Genomic DNA, 16,321 nt, shown 5'->3' with positions numbered 1-16,321 from the left:
ATCATATACAAAAATAAACTCAAAATGGATTAAGGGACCAAATTTAAGACCAGAAACCATAAAACTCCTACAAGAGAATATAGGTACAACACTGATTTTCATAAATCATAGCAATAATTTTTGGATCTGTTTCCTAAGGAAAAAGAAATGAAAGCAAAAATAAACAGGACGTAATTAAATGTAAAAGCTTTTGCACAGCAAGGGAAACCTTTGACAAAATGCAAAGACAACCTACTGAATGTAAGAAAATATTTGCAAATGATGTGACTGATAAGGAGTTCATATCCAAAATATATAAACAACACATACAACTCAATATCAAAAAACAACCTGATTCAAAAATGCTCAGAATACCTGAATAGATATTTTTTCAAAGAAGACATACAAATGGCTAAAAGGCACATGAAAAGATGCTCAACATGGTTAATCATTAGAGAAATGCAAATCAAAGCCACAGTGAGATAAACTCAAATCAAAGCCTCAATGAGATCTCACCTTACCTGTCAGAACAGCCATCATCAAAATGTCTATAAATAACAAATGTGGGTGAGCATGTGGAGACAGGAAACCCTCCTACACTGTTGGTGGGAATGTAAATTGGTGCAGTCACTATGGAAGTTTTTCAAAAAACTAAAAATAAAACTACTATATGATCCAGAAATTCCTGGGTATATATCCTAAGAAAACAAAAGCTTAATTCAAAAAGATACATTTATACCACTATTCATAGCAGTATTATTTACAATAGCCAAGATATGGAACCAGTCTCAGTGTCCATCAACAGACAAATGGATAAAGAAGATATGGGGTGTGTGTGCATACATATACACACACACACACATATACATACATATACAATGGAATATTACTCAGCCATAAAAATAATAAAATTCTGCCATTTGCAACAATGTGGATGGACCTAGGGAGCATTATGCTTAGTGAAATAAGTCAGACAGAGAACAGCAAATGCTCTATGGTATAACTTATATGTGGAATCTAAAAAGTAAAACAAACACATGTATATAACAAAACAGCATCAGATTCACAGACACAGAGAACAAACAAATGGTTACCAGTGGGGAGAGAGGATTGGGGAGGGGCAACATAGGGGTATGGGATTAAGAGATTCAATCCACTACGTATAAAATAGATAAGCAACAAGGATATATTGTACAACGCAGGGAAATGTAGCTATTGTTTTGTAATAATATTAAATGGACTATAATCTATAAAAATTTTGCATCACTATGTTGTACACCTAAAACTAATGTAATAGTGTAAATCATCTATACTTCAATAAAAAAATCACTGCAAATGTGAATGCTAATGTATGTATGTCATTATAGATGCCTGAAGGTGAAAATGTGACATAAAAATAAAGGAATCTCAGAATCTCTTTAAGGAAATAGTCACCAGATAAATGAGGGACTAAAAATCTGGGTCTGGGGTATGATAAGCAGTCCCTCCTGAATACAGTAACCACCACCATAATCATTTATCATGTGCTGCCTATGTATTATGCACTCTGCTAAACATTTTATACTGACTGTTTTGTTTTGTTTTTTGCAGTACGCGGGCCTCTCACTGTTGTGGCCTCTCCCGTTGCGGAGCACAGGCTCCGGACGCACAGGCCCAGAGGCCATGGCTCATGGGCCCAGCCGCTCCACAGCATGTGGGATCTTTACGGACCGGGGCATGAACCTGTGTCCCCTGCATCGGCAGGCAGACTCTCAACCACTGCACCACCAGGGAAGCCCTATACTGACTGCTTTGATTACTCTTTCCAACAACTTTAAGAGTAGATTGTGTGAATTTTCCTTTTAGAGATGAGAAATCTGAAAATTTAAAGGTGATAAATAACTCACCACAAATCATACAATTAGTAAATGAAACAGTGTATTACTTCAAAGGCTGAGCATTTAAATGCAAAAAGGAATGGAACCAATATCACTGGCCTAAAGAAGAGGAGGTCATCTGTCTGTTTTATGCTAAGCGACCTTATACCCCAAGACAATAGGAAAACACTACTGCTATGATGAAATTAAGCCAGAGAATAAAATCAGACATCCTAAGGATCAAGAAGAAATGACTACTCCAGGGAGAGGAAGCTGTAAGGTGCTGTAGAGCCTGCCTTCATTGCCACCTGCCTGGGGTTGCCCTCTGACTCATACATGGAATGAATGTAGGGTTCTCTGAGAGTACAAGCACAAACAATGACACCAGACAAAGTGACAAGAACAACCTGCCTATTGGATACATTCTATGCCCCAAGGTCTGTGCAAAGCCACTTACACATGAGCTAACTGGTGCACAAAGAAGTGATGTGACTTGTCACTGGTTATACAACTTCAAAACTCATTTTCTTACGCTGAACTGTCTTCCACATCTGAGTATAGGAAATATCTGAATGACCATGTGGAGTTGGTTTTTAATATATCAATTTACTATACCATTTTTTTTGGCTTTGAACATGACTTCCCACCTTATACAGAAATACAGAGGATGGATTGGAGGGGGGTTGACTCTCAACTAGCTATGGTTTAGGTGTACATTTAATCACTTAAATGATAAGTGTGATGTTTTCAAGTTGCAAAATTCTCACATGGTTTGGGGGTGTAGGAGGTATTCAGAAAAGGCTTATTACTAAATTGATGTTAATGTATTTTTTCCAGGTACCCTAAGGTACAGGGATGAGCTCAACTATATGAAACTCATTGCTTAAAAATTTAAATTCACAAAATAGGTATAGCAAAGAGTACCTATTTTCAAGAGCAAAAGCAATTTTCCCACTACACAAGGATTTCTTTAACTAGAAAATTCCCCCCTAGTGTATTTCAATTAGGTTTCCATTTACAAAGAAAAGAATCAATTTGTGTGCAGGTTTGCAGTGACACATCTATTGCATAAAGCAAAATATGGTAGTATCACTTTTTAGAGATTCAAACAAACTCCTGGGCAGAAAACACTTTGAAAACCACACACTGAAATAATGCATCCTTGTAGATGACACACACAAAGTAGACTTCAATTCTGCAGTTGGTCCAATGGTTGATGAACTCACCAGTACTGAGAGTTCAGTACATGGCAGTAAAACTCCCAAATTAATTCCTACTGATGACTCCTTTTCTAATATATTTTTTCCCACTGTTATTATCTGGAAACAAGTTGACACTGGCTTCTTACACATAGGACTTATCTAGACTTCCACCTATTTGGCTGATAAGATTACTAAATAAATTTCTAACTCAGCCAGATGGTAGGTGGCCATGTTTGACTTGAAATACTTTCAGTTCTTTGGATTAACAAAGAGCTGAAAATGTTAAGAATAAGAAGAACTTTCCCCTCCCCACTTTTCAGATAGTGTTTATTCAGAGGAATAAACTTTTCAGACTTTTGATTAGCATTCCTGCCTAAAGCAGCATCTGATCAACTGCATGAAGAACATGAAATTTATTGAAAGTATAAACAGTAACTATGGCTGTGAAAGACATTGGGTTTTGTCCTTGCAAGGATGAATAAATTGGAAAAGATTTTCACATAAACAAGATCTCTTACATAGACGCTCCTAACCCAAAAACCTTTAGCAATAAGATAATGGCCAACATGTTGGTGATGGTTAGATGTTGTCACTGTAAATAGCCTCTTAAATACCAAAGGGATACAGGGGAAAAGCTCAGCACTTAGAGTAAAATAAAAAGATCTGTTTTGAGTCCTGGGTTCTCCCAGGGACTACGTGCATGACCTTGTGCCTCTCTTTAAACTCTCAGAGCCTCCCTTTCCTCATAAGCAAAATAGGAACCAAAGTATCTACAATCCATTGCATATAATCCATGAAGTAGTAGCTATTAAATATTTTTTCGTCATTTAGGACATCTCTTCTCACTCAACTCTTCTATAAAACTGCTGACTAGCTGACTGTAAGCATCCTGGCAAATCTTTCATCTGTTTTTAGGGATGTTTTAGCAATTACCAATCAAATTCTAATAACTACTATTAAATCATCCAAACTGAACAAACAATAATATGTAGTTTATTGCTCTGAGCCAAGTACTGTCCTAAAAACCTAGGAGAGAAACATGACAATGTTTAAAAATGTTTTGGTTTACTTACAAGGTATATCAGACCAATTACAAAAGTAGCCCTAATTTTCCACTCCTCTCTGTAGCCATTCTCTTTGCTATATGACTCTGTAGCTCTTCCTATTAAGAAATATATTGGGAGCTTCCCTGGTGGCACAGTGGTTAAGAATCCACCTGCCAATGCAGGGGACATGGGTTCGAGCCCTGGTCCAGGAAGATCCCACATGCCGCGGAGCAACTAAGTCCATGTACCACAACTACTGAGCCTGCGCTCTAGAGCCCGCGAGCCACAAGTACTGAGCCTGTGGACCACGACTACTGAAGCCCACACACCTAGAGCCCGAGCTCTGCAGCAAGAAGCCACCACAATGAGAAGCCCACGCACCGCAACAAAGAGTAGCCCCTGCTCACCGCAACTAGAGAAAGCCCACGCGCAGCAACGAAGACCCAACACAGCCAAAAATAAAAAATAAATAAATTTAAAAAACAACAAAAAAGAGATATATTTCCCCAACTCTTTTATCTGGGCTGACCTTCTGAACTAATCATTAGTAAATTGTGATGGAAATGATGTGATGGTTGGCCAATGCTGAGCCTAGACCTCAAGAAACCTTGAATATATCTATTCTTTTGGAACTCTGCCACTGCCATGAGAATAGGTTTGGCCTGGCCTACTGGAGGATGGGAATCCAATTGGAAGACAGCCCACTTGTACCAGCCAACTTCTCGACTAGCTAGAGCCAGCTAAACCCCAAACATCTGAAAGTCCAGTTTAGATCAGCATAGCCCCCTACTCAACTCACCTCTGACTGCAGATGAGTGGGTGAGCTTAGCCGATTCCAGAAAAAAAATTGATCCATAGACTCATAAGCAAAATGTGTTACACATCTCAAGGGGATCACAGTTTGGAAACACAACCAGGATAACAAATAAATGGATTAGGTCACAGAAATGGCTTATGCAATGGAGGCAAAATATAAACTGTAACGGGACACAGAGGAGAGAGAAGTCATTGGCATCCTGGAGAATCGCAGGAGATATATCAATGTGACCCTATTAGAACTGAGTCCAGAGGATGGAAAATGTTGGAAATGCGGTAGGTTTTTAAATTTAAGGACATTTTCTGACATGCTAAAACATGTACTATGTGGAGGAGGGGTGGTTTGACAAAATAGATTTGCACTTTACAAAGAATACTCTGGTGATGAGGTGGAGGCTATATTGTGAGAGAGAAGAATGAGGGAGGTTTACTGAAGCCTATTCTAGGAATCATTCATCTAAAAGATAATGAGGATCTCACTAAGAGAAAAAGTCAATGGGGATGAAGATTAAGGGATGGGTTTGAGAAATATCAGGAAGTACAATCTATGGATGGAATTGTTGCTTTTGTTTGTAGTGCAGAAGTACCCAGCAGAAAGGTAGCATATTGCAGAACTGATAGTTCCCTTGCTGCAACTGCTTCTTAGAAATCCACTGTGTCATTTTAATGAAAGGATTTAGCCCCTGAACTTCTAAAGAAAGTCAGCTTTTAAAAAGTAAAGAACAGGGGCTTCCCTGGTGGCGCAGTGGTTGAGAGTCCACCTGCCGATGCAGGGGACACGGGTTTGTGCCCCGGTCCGGGATGATCCCACATGCCGCTCCGCGGCTAGGCCCGTAAGCCATGGTCGCTGAGCCTGCGCGTTTGGAGCCTGTGCTCCGCAACAGGAGAGGCCACAGCAGTGAGAGGCCCGCGTACCACACACACATACAAAAAAAGTAAAGAACATGGGATCCCAGTAGACACTGGTGAATGGGTTTAGGTCTGTTGTGTAGCCCGCATTTAGACTTTTTTGTAGATAAAATCAAGGCAGGTGCTAGAAGCTGCACAGACCCAAGGGTGGCTTCCTGGGACACTGCTTGACTGGGTCCAAAGTTATAGTATCTTTTGGGGACACAGATGACTTCCTGAAATCAGTGGAGGGAGTGACCATTTACTTTCTCTTTTGTCATTTTACCTTTCTTTTTTACCCATTAAGCTCTAACTGAGACTTGTTTCAGAGTAGTGGACTGTGAAACAGTGAAAGTGGGCTAAGAAGATTAAAGATCTCCATGAAAAAGGTATGAAATACGACTCTGACAATTTGATGCTGATCGTTTGTGATGTGTGAAATTAAATCCTTAACTAATGTGCCTAGACAATGCAATTAGTCTTGAATGTCTATATCAGGAAACATTTCTTATTAAGTCTATGAAGGAGCTCAGCTCAAAAGTAGACCACTATGTGTAGAACTTTTTTTTTTAATTTAAGTCATTTAGTGCCCCAGGTTTCCAAAACAAACAAACAAAGAATAGGATGATGACAAAGAAGAAAAGTTAAGTGATTTGTTAGAGCCAAGGATATACAGTGATTAATTATCTGTTTGTTTATACCATTCATGCATTTCTGCATCCATCTTTTTGCATATATTTGTTGAGACCTACAGTGTATGAGATACTCGTATTAGAGATAGTGATGAACAAAACAGGTCAAGGTCCTGCTTCACAGTGTTTACAATCCCCAGAGGAGAGAGAAGGCAGACATTAAGCAAATACAAATAATTGAAAAATTAAAATTATAGAAAATACTATTTAGAAGCAACACAAATAGCAACCATGAGAACAAGGCCTTTGTCTATCTTTGTCACAGTCATATGCATCAGGCACTGCCCCAAGACCTTGACGTATCTTGGCAATTGATTTTATCCTCACAGGGTGAGTACTAGTATTCCTCCCCTTTTGGGGATGAGAAAAATGAGACCAAGAGAGGGAAGTAGTATGCCCGAGATCATCCACTAATTAAGTGGCCAAATCAGGAGTAGAAACTAGGCTTGGGCTTTTGAAGGCCATGCTCTCAGCCACTGTGTTGTCTATGCCCGCCTAGAAGAGCTAATCTCAATCTAGTAACCTGATCCTGTTCCCTAATACAACACATTTCAATGATCTCTCATGATCCAATTTATGACAAGGCTGTGGTAACACTATCATCAAGTTCCACAGAGAAAGTTGACTCTCCTGCATGTTTTTAATTAAATACAAGAGGACCAGTGGAGTAGAATTATGAGCATGCACTCTTAGGCCAGTCCATTTCTTGACTATGACACTTAAACCAGGCGCTAAAGCTTGAGCAAGGTACTTCACCCCTCTGTGCCTCAGTTACAAATTGATCTTAGGACTACCAGTTAGACTGCTGATAGACTGCCATCATTCTGGAACAACTGAGGATTTAGAAAGCCACCCATACCTTATTGGTTTGGTATGCTCAGGGCTATAACCTCAAGACCTAGGATCATGTCCAAAATACAGTAGATGCTCAATACATATCATTGACTGAATGAATGGAATCCTTTCATGATCTTTGCCAGCCTACCTGTCTACTCATTAAACTTTCCAGCAACATTGGATGACTTGATATTCTCTTCACTCAATCTACAGTTTCTTATATCAACACCACTATATTTTTCTCTCTGCCTATAATAAAATACTATGATACAATCCCTTATCTAAAACCTATGCAGTCAACTGTATCGTAGACTTGGTTGGTGGGTGGGTGGGAGGGAGGGGCTGGGGAGGAGTATTTTATAAAGATAAACCAGTGCAACTGCATATTATATAACACTGTCAATAGGGCCTGGGACATACTGTAATCAAAATATATGAATATTTCTGCAGCACAACATAGAAATATTCACACTAAGAGATTAATGAAGGTTCTAGCATATCAGTTTATTCTAGGTTTGGCTACCATTTGAGCTACCAAAAAAAAAAACCAAAAAAACTTTTCACTTTCAGAGAATGTTCGTCTTTGGAATTGCAGAAAAAGTATTGTGGGCCTGTAGTCTCCTTACCTCATGGTCTTTTTTGGTCTTAATATTACCCATATCTCAAGGTTAAGAACTTAGAGCATCTTCCCGGAAAGGTTACCCTGTTTCTTTTCTTTTTTTTTCCTAATTAATTTTTATTGGAGTATAGTTGCTTTACAATGTTGTGTTACCATCTACTGCACAGCAAAATGAATCAGCCATATATATACATATATCACCTCCCTTTTGGATTTCCCTCCCATTTAGGACACCACAGTGCATTAAGTAGAGTTCCCTGTGCTATACAGTATGTTCCCCTCAGTTGTCTATTTTATACATAGTATCAATAGTGTATATGTGTCAATCCCAATCCCCCAATTCCTCCCATCCCACCCCTTTCCCCGTTGGTATCCATACATTTGTTCTCTACGTCTGTGTCTCTATTTCTGCTTTGCAAATGAGGTCATCTATACCATTTTTCTAGATTCCACATATATGTGTTAATATTTGTTTTTCTCTGACTTACTGTGCTCTGTTTGACACTCTCTAGATCCATCCACATCTCTACAAATGACCCAATTTCATTACTTTTTAAGGCTGAGTAATATTCCATTGTATATATGTACCACATCTTCTTTATCCATTCCTCTGTTGAAAGGATTAATCTCCAAAATATATAAGCAGCTCATGCAGCTCAGTATCAAAAAAACAAACAACCCAATCAAAAAATGGGCAGAAGACCTAAATAGACATTTCTCCAAAGAAGACATACAGATGGCCAACAAACACATGAAAAGATGCTCAACATCACTAATTATTAGAGAAATGCATATCAAAACTACAATGAGGTGTCACCTCACACTGGTCAGAATGGCCATCCTCAAAACATCTACAAACAATAAATGCTGGAGAGGGCGTGGAGAAAAGGGAACCCTCTTACACTGTTGGTGGGAATGTAAATTAATAGTCACTGTGGAGAATAGTATGCAGGTTCCTCAAAAAACTAAAAATTGAACTACAACATGACACAGCAATCTCACTACTGAGCATATACCCAAAGAAATCCATAATGCAAAAAAAACACATGCACCCCAGTGTTCATACCCTGTTTCTTGCAGCAGAAATTCATCTCCCAGTTCTCTACTCCCACCAGCCCCAGTTCCTCTAACAGCTCATGACATTTTCAGTACTGTGCTTGCTTTAGTTGTACATATACTTATTCTTTTTCCTAAATGGAGAGATCTTTGAAGGTCAGAAAATGCCTTATTCATGTTTTATCCTTCACACTAACAGAGATTCTCTGTATCATGTGTAGGGCTTAAATTAAGCATAAAGGCTGACTAGAATTTGGAGGAAAAAAGGAAGGTGTTCCCGAAAAAAGTGAGAACTAGAGGGGGGGAAGGCAATTCTATATACTGATTAAACCCTACATAGAGGTGCTTACCAGCAGGTTACATATGTTATCTAACATGAAACTAATAAGCTGACATGAGGAAATGGAGACTGAGGGGTTTATTGACTTACAGTTAAATAGTGGCAGCATTACAAATCAAATTTAAGACCACCTGTCTAAAATCTGTGTTTTTCGCACTCTATTCTCCACCTAGAAAACGTAGTATGATCCAAGGGAATTTGAAGAATCTTAATGAATTTTGAAAGCAATTTGTAAATCTTGCACAATTAGAGACTTGAATCTAAAAGAGAAGAGTCAAATAAGGAAACAATATTTCCTTTAGAGACAGTTGGGAACTTCAGGGCTAAATAAGCCTTCTTACAAGGTGAGGAGTGTCGGAGGAATTTATCACCCTTATTGTTACAAGGAAACTAAGGAGAATGGAGATAATATTTAAAAGGAGTCACTAGGTACAAGATTGCAAACTTAATTGTAATGCTGATCCCCTCTGTGCCATCTTATTAAGCAGCTAGGAAAATCCTTTATCACAAAAGATTTCCAAGGATGTGACCTTTTCCTTCTCTCCATTTCTATTTCAGTTAAATTATCACCTTGAACATTTCAAAGGGGCACGCTCAGCAGGCTGATAGATTGGAGCCCCTCTCTAACTAAAGGAAACATTGATTGCATAAAGAGAAAAAATATCAGACACCTACCCCTTTGGTCTCTGTGAAACCAACTTCATGCTCACGTGAGCCCTTTTTGTTGTTGTGTTTTTGTTTTTTTTTTTGTATTTGCTATCACTTTGAAAATGACAAAGTAGCAATAAAATCATTAATCTCTGGAATGACATCTTGTGGTGTGATTATAATCAGAAAAACAATTGTGAAGATAGCACTGTAAGTCTCCATTCCCATTCTCTCACATAACTTGGCCAGGAAATGTACTCAGAGCAAAGGAGGAGGTGATTTGTTCTTTGAACGAAGCTGAAAATTCACCCTGCGCTGAGAAATGAAGGCTCTTGTTGCTCTCTCTTAAATCTGTACTAAAATCTTGCAAACCTGATCAGAGTCCTGAATCTTTTACATATTTCTACATACATAAATGTATAAATGTATGTATCTATATCTATATACACATACATATAGTTGGTTTTTTTTCAATGGTTATGTGGGCTCTGAAAGGTTAGGGTGACTCAAGACATGTATTTCCATCACAGCTTCTCTACTGCCTCTCAGTCAAGTCCAAACTGCCTAACGTGGCGGCCGTACCCTTGTGCTTTGTTATCTGCCCACCTCTCTAGCCCCATCTGCTCACACCGGATACTTTAAAATACTCTTTCTTTCCTATAAGGCAGTGTGATATTCTCCCTCCTACCCCAGTGGCTTTGTACCTTCTTTCTCTTCTGTCTTCCATGCTCTTCTTGATACTCCCATATAGTCAGGGTCTCAGAGGCTTCCACAGTCCTGCCTGGAGCCATCATGGGCATATCTTTTCAGGCTGACGCCATCGCCATGCATCTCTGCCTTTTCCCTTTACTCGCCCAGCTCACACCTAGAATCACTTGGTTCTTGATTGTCTTTCCCTCTGAACTGTGAGCTCTGGCTGAGTAGGGACAGGTTCAGCTTGTTAAACATATTTTCAGCCTTTAGCACAGTGTCTGAGGCACACTAGTATCTCACTAAATATTTGTTGAAAACAGAAATGGATGAAAGAAATCAATGTGTCCAGAGAAAGTCAGAATGAAAAAATGGTTGGCTATTTTAAACAAACAAATTTTCCATTGCATATTTCCAAAATTCCAAAGGCAAAGCAAATGGGCAATTTATTATCCCTTTGATCTTAACGCTGAACACCTGTGGGGCATATAAGGCAGCACTCAGTCAGGGTTGTGTAAGTAAACAGGGCAGCAAAGCTGAGTAAAAAGTGTTGAGCTTTAGAGTAGGTTTATCTAAATTCCTGAGCGCCTCACTCTGTAGCTAAATGGCTTTCTTCTCAGATTCCTCACGTATAAAACAGTTACCACTAGTTAACAATTATAAGTTAAATGATGATAGATCTGATTTCTGCTTGTTGTTTTGATTTATTTCATTTTAAAGAATTAAGACGATAAAAAATTGATGGAACGGTATTGATACTTTGTAGCTATTCAATAACTGTCATTTTTATTATTATTAAGCTGTGTGAAGCAAGGCATACAAGGACGAATGAAATCAGATGTAAATCTTAGCCTCAAGAAGCTCCTAATCTAATCCAGGAAATAAAACCAATAAATAAAGAACAGATTACAGAGCAATTTATAAAGCACATTTTGAGGTTCACACTGAATATGAAAATTATTTTGAGAGCATATTGCTTCTGTCAAAATGGAAAGAGGTCACAACAGGGTCAGAATCTTAATTTTATCAGTAATGGTGAGTTCCTGGGAAAACAATATTTAGCTTTTATGAAGGTCAGTTTCCTCAGCTGAAAAGATGGGACATGGCATCAGTTACTGCACAGGAGTATATTATAGTATAGCTAAAATGCAACAATTCATGTGGAAGAATCTAGCAGAAATGCACTGATATTCCAGCACTTGCACTGTATGCTACATGCCCTGAGCTTTATATCCATGTCTGGAATATGAGTGATGTTTAACAGAGTTTCACGTGAATTAAAAAAAAAAACAAAACAAAACTGAATGTGCGAAAGAGTCTTTAAGCTTGCGATTGAAGAATGAGGGGATTTTGATAGGTGAGTTATGGAGCAGATGGGAGTGCTAACAGATTGTTCCAGATGGGGACAGAGTGTGAGCAAAGAGGCAGAGACAGGGAACCACAAGGCATGGTAAGAGGGTAGTGAAATGACTTATCTAAGGTCATGCAGCTAGTCGGTAGCAGATCAGGGTTGTTTCCATTTTACAACAGTCAGAAATAAGGCCACAGATGACGTTTGAGAGCCTGAGCTTTAGGAAGATTATTTTGGTGGTTATTTGCAATTTGGTGGTTATTTCCATACATTGCAAGGAAGCCTAAAAAGTGGAATTGATTCCCTGCCATATTTCAGGGGCTGAGCCAGGACACTGGACACAGCCATATAAAGTCATTCATGCAGAAAGTTATGGTGCTGACACATGCATGAGGCAATAAAATACTTTAGGTGCTGATGGAAGTAAGATAATAATACTGCTGATAATCATGGCAAACAGCCCTACAGTTTGTAGTGTTAGAACTCATCAGTATTTGACCTATAAATAATGGCAATTTCATATAGTTGAAGTCAATATATTCCAGGAATTATTCTTTGTGCTTTAAAAAATAAGCATTCATTAAATCTTCACAGTAACCCCATGAGATTGGCACAATTATTATTCTCATTTAGTGTAAGGAAATCGAGGGACATTTCAAAAGAGAGTATGAGCTCTTTGATCAGAGCTCGAGAGGTACATTCTAGAGATAAAATTGAGAAGTCATGAATGTCAACACAGGATTTGATACAGGAGAATAAATGGGATTTCAAAGGGTTTAAAATAGAGCACACAGAGGATGAATTTAGAAATGTGAGGCAAAGGTCACCAGTATCACGAGACATACTTATACTAAAAATATTATCTGATGTTTATCTGAATTTTAAGTATGTTCTATATTTTACTTTGTTAAGTCCAGAAATCCTCCCTACATAAGCAAACAGCAAATGATCCCTTGACTAAAAATGTAGAGTCATCCATATGATGAGTCACTTGCCCAAGACTTACAGATACTCATTTGCTGTCAGAAGATCTGGATTGGACCTCTAGCTCTCCCCCTTTCTGTGCCACATTTTTAGTACTTTTCATCATGCATGTATTGAAAATGACTTTGAAAATATGTTTGTAAGAGAAAAGATATTAATCATCTCATGTACATACATACAATATACTTTGTTCTTGAAGGAACAGCAAGGTGATAAAGATTGCTTTGCTTGTAGGCCAACAATATTTTTTTGGTTTTTCACAATAATATTATAAGCATCAGACATGGTGATAAATAGATACTTCGGTAGTGGGAGATTTGTAATATAAACAGGCAGATGTGGCTGCTGACTGGCCTCAGTCCCCTGAATATCCATGTTCAGCCCTAAACTGGAAAAAAATCATTCTTTTATTTATCCTGCATTTAAACATATTTACTCGACATTTATTCTGTCCTGGCCCTCTAGAAAGGACTAGGGAGTTAGAAACAGGGAAACTCAATCCCACTGGAGGATACAGATAAGCCTTATAGAGTTGCATGAGAAGCAGTTACAAAAAAGAATATTTTTTTTTGGTAAAATACAGAGATTATACAAATTAAATTCTCTGATAACTTTTCAATAACCTCCTAAATAGTCTTCCTTTCCCCACTCTCCTTAACCAAACTTATGTACCAAACAACCTTCAATAGCATAGACACACCCAGGTTACCCTCTTAGTTAAAAATATTTGATGGCTTATGAGAACCATCACCTATGAAGTTCAAACTTTGTAATGAAACAGAAAAAGCCACTCACAAACTAAGCTAATATTTTCTTTTCAGACTCGTTTGCTACCATGCCTTGGCACTAGGTGCTGCCCCTCCCTGCTATTCCACCCCTAATGAGCTCCTTTTCATCCTCTAAGGCCCCTTTTAATTGTCTCTTCTTCTGTGAATCCCTTCCTCAGTCCTTCAAGGCAGAAGGAATTGATTCTTTCACACTCCTCCTTCTACATACCGTGCTATTGTATTTTATACAGTTCTCTAATAATTTCTCTGTGTATCCTTCTTCCTGAATACAAGAGTACTGTATAAAAGGAGTGAATAGAGTTTATTTAAACACACCAGGGACTAACATGGAGGCTAGTTCAAAAAAGTTCTCAGTTAATGTATGTTGAATTAAATATATTTATATACATTTACTGCATAAAAGTCCAAATAAGTAGGCAAATTATACTTGATAGATGCTAAACATATATGTAAACAAACATACATCTTGTATGTATATATCTCATATATATATTCTAAGATAAAATAAGATACAAGCTTGGTAACTATATGCTGAATTGAGTCTATGAGTATATCTTAATTATCATCACTATCACAGCTAGCATTTATTGATCATTTACTATGTGCCAAACTCTTTGTTTTCTGTTTCACATGAATTCTCATTTCATTATCACAATAGTGATTCTAAGGTAGATACTGTCATTATCCCATGTTTGCAAAGAAGGAAAGCTAGACTCAAAGTGGTGAAGTAAATCATCTGTAGTTTTATACTTATTGAATGAAAGAGTTGAATTTCACATCTAGACCTATCTTCTGACTCTAAAGCCTGTGTTCCTTCTAGTAACAGTCCATGGATAGATTCATACACACACAGTTGCAGACAGATGGATATATAGAGCAAGCCAAAGAGAGACAAATGCACATATGTCATATATAATATTTATAGGAATGAATATACATACACCATAAACACTTACCTATTGAATATGAACATATTGTGAGTATATATAATTGTATGAATGTATATCTATAAATGTATATAGAATAAACATCTCTTTCTATTTTCAAAGTGCATCCTTTATTCACAGACCTAGCATTTTTTATCGAAAAACTTCCACTGAATCAATGAGCAAATTTGTAACTGCATTGTCCAATATAAGTATATTTTTATATACACATACATTTATTTGTCTTTTTAATGACTACACATAGAGGATATAAGAGAGAGTCCTCAGGTTAAGAAATCTACAGCAACTCTCTCTTAGTATGCTTGCTAGCAACAGCTGCTAATCCCCATGTGGGAGAGAGGTGTGGACCACCATCAGTAAGTGTTAATTTGTCAGTCTAGTTGGGACAAGGATACTATTATAAAGCTTTGTTCTCTGAAAAAATATACAATCACAGCTGGAATTCAGGCACTTGCTTTCATCACAAAAGCAAGGATTTGCAACAAAAATGTCTTTTTGTTTTTGGTTCTCTTTTGACTGCTCCTTCCTTTATTCCTCAGCCTGTGAGCAGTTGCCTCTGCATCTATTCTTTCAAATATGCTTACCTAGCAAGGTACACATTTGAACCTGGCACTGTCACTTTGCAATCCCCCCTGCCTTCTTTGCTCCTGAGTAAGCCTTTGAAAGTTTCCAGATCCCTCTGAAGTAAGCAAAAAGCACTGCTGTCCTTTCCAAGAAGGGTTTTGATGTCTGAAGAACATAAAACATAACCAGGATTCTGCTACTTGCCATTGGGTGACCTGGGCAAGTCTCTTAGCCCCTATGTTCTTCAGTTTTTCCATCTTTAAAATAGAAATCATCACACTTGCATAATAGATTTTTTGTGAAGATTAAATGAAAGTGTCAATATGTGAATGATGCAATGAGTACAAGTGGTCCAGAGAACCCAGTCAAATGAAAGAAAATAAACCAGCAACAGTGATGATATTGGAAGAGATCATCAATAGTCAGGAGATGCTAACAAACTGCAGGATGATGGAGCATAGGTGAAAGTCTGTTGGTGAATGAAACAGACCAGGGAGGAGAACAAAGTATGAGGACCAGGCATCTGTGGAGGAGAGACTAGTTTCCCTGGAAGAGCTCACGAAAACAGTTGTAAAACACGCCTAAACAGTAGTAGTCCAAATCAAAGTTAGAAATCCAAAAAAGATGTTTCATGATGAAAGAAAGGAGTTCAACCAACAGACAGAATGACTCAAGAGCTAGATGATATTAGCGAAGTGGTACATCTGGCCAATGCTCCTTCTCTCACTAAAAATTAAGACAATTAGAAACTCCTATAAAATATTATAACAAAACCCCACACATTTATGCAATGTTTCCTATGCGTCAGGCACTGTGCTAAGTCCTGTGCATGCATCTCACTGAATTCTCACCATACTACATACTTGGTACCGTTTTCATGCACATTTACCAGATGAAGAGGGTGAAGCATAGACAGCCAAGCTGCCCAAGGACCCAGAGCTGGCATCAGACTCAGGACAAGAACCTGTGTAATCTACCCTGTAGCCCATGCTCTTCATTCCAGTATTGAATTCCTTCC

Source organism: Hyperoodon ampullatus (genome assembly GCF_949752795.1).
Source record: "Hyperoodon ampullatus genome assembly, chromosome: 7".
In the NCBI taxonomy this organism is placed as follows: Eukaryota; Metazoa; Chordata; class Mammalia; order Artiodactyla; family Ziphiidae; genus Hyperoodon; species Hyperoodon ampullatus.
This window is presented reverse-complemented; position numbering follows the sequence as displayed.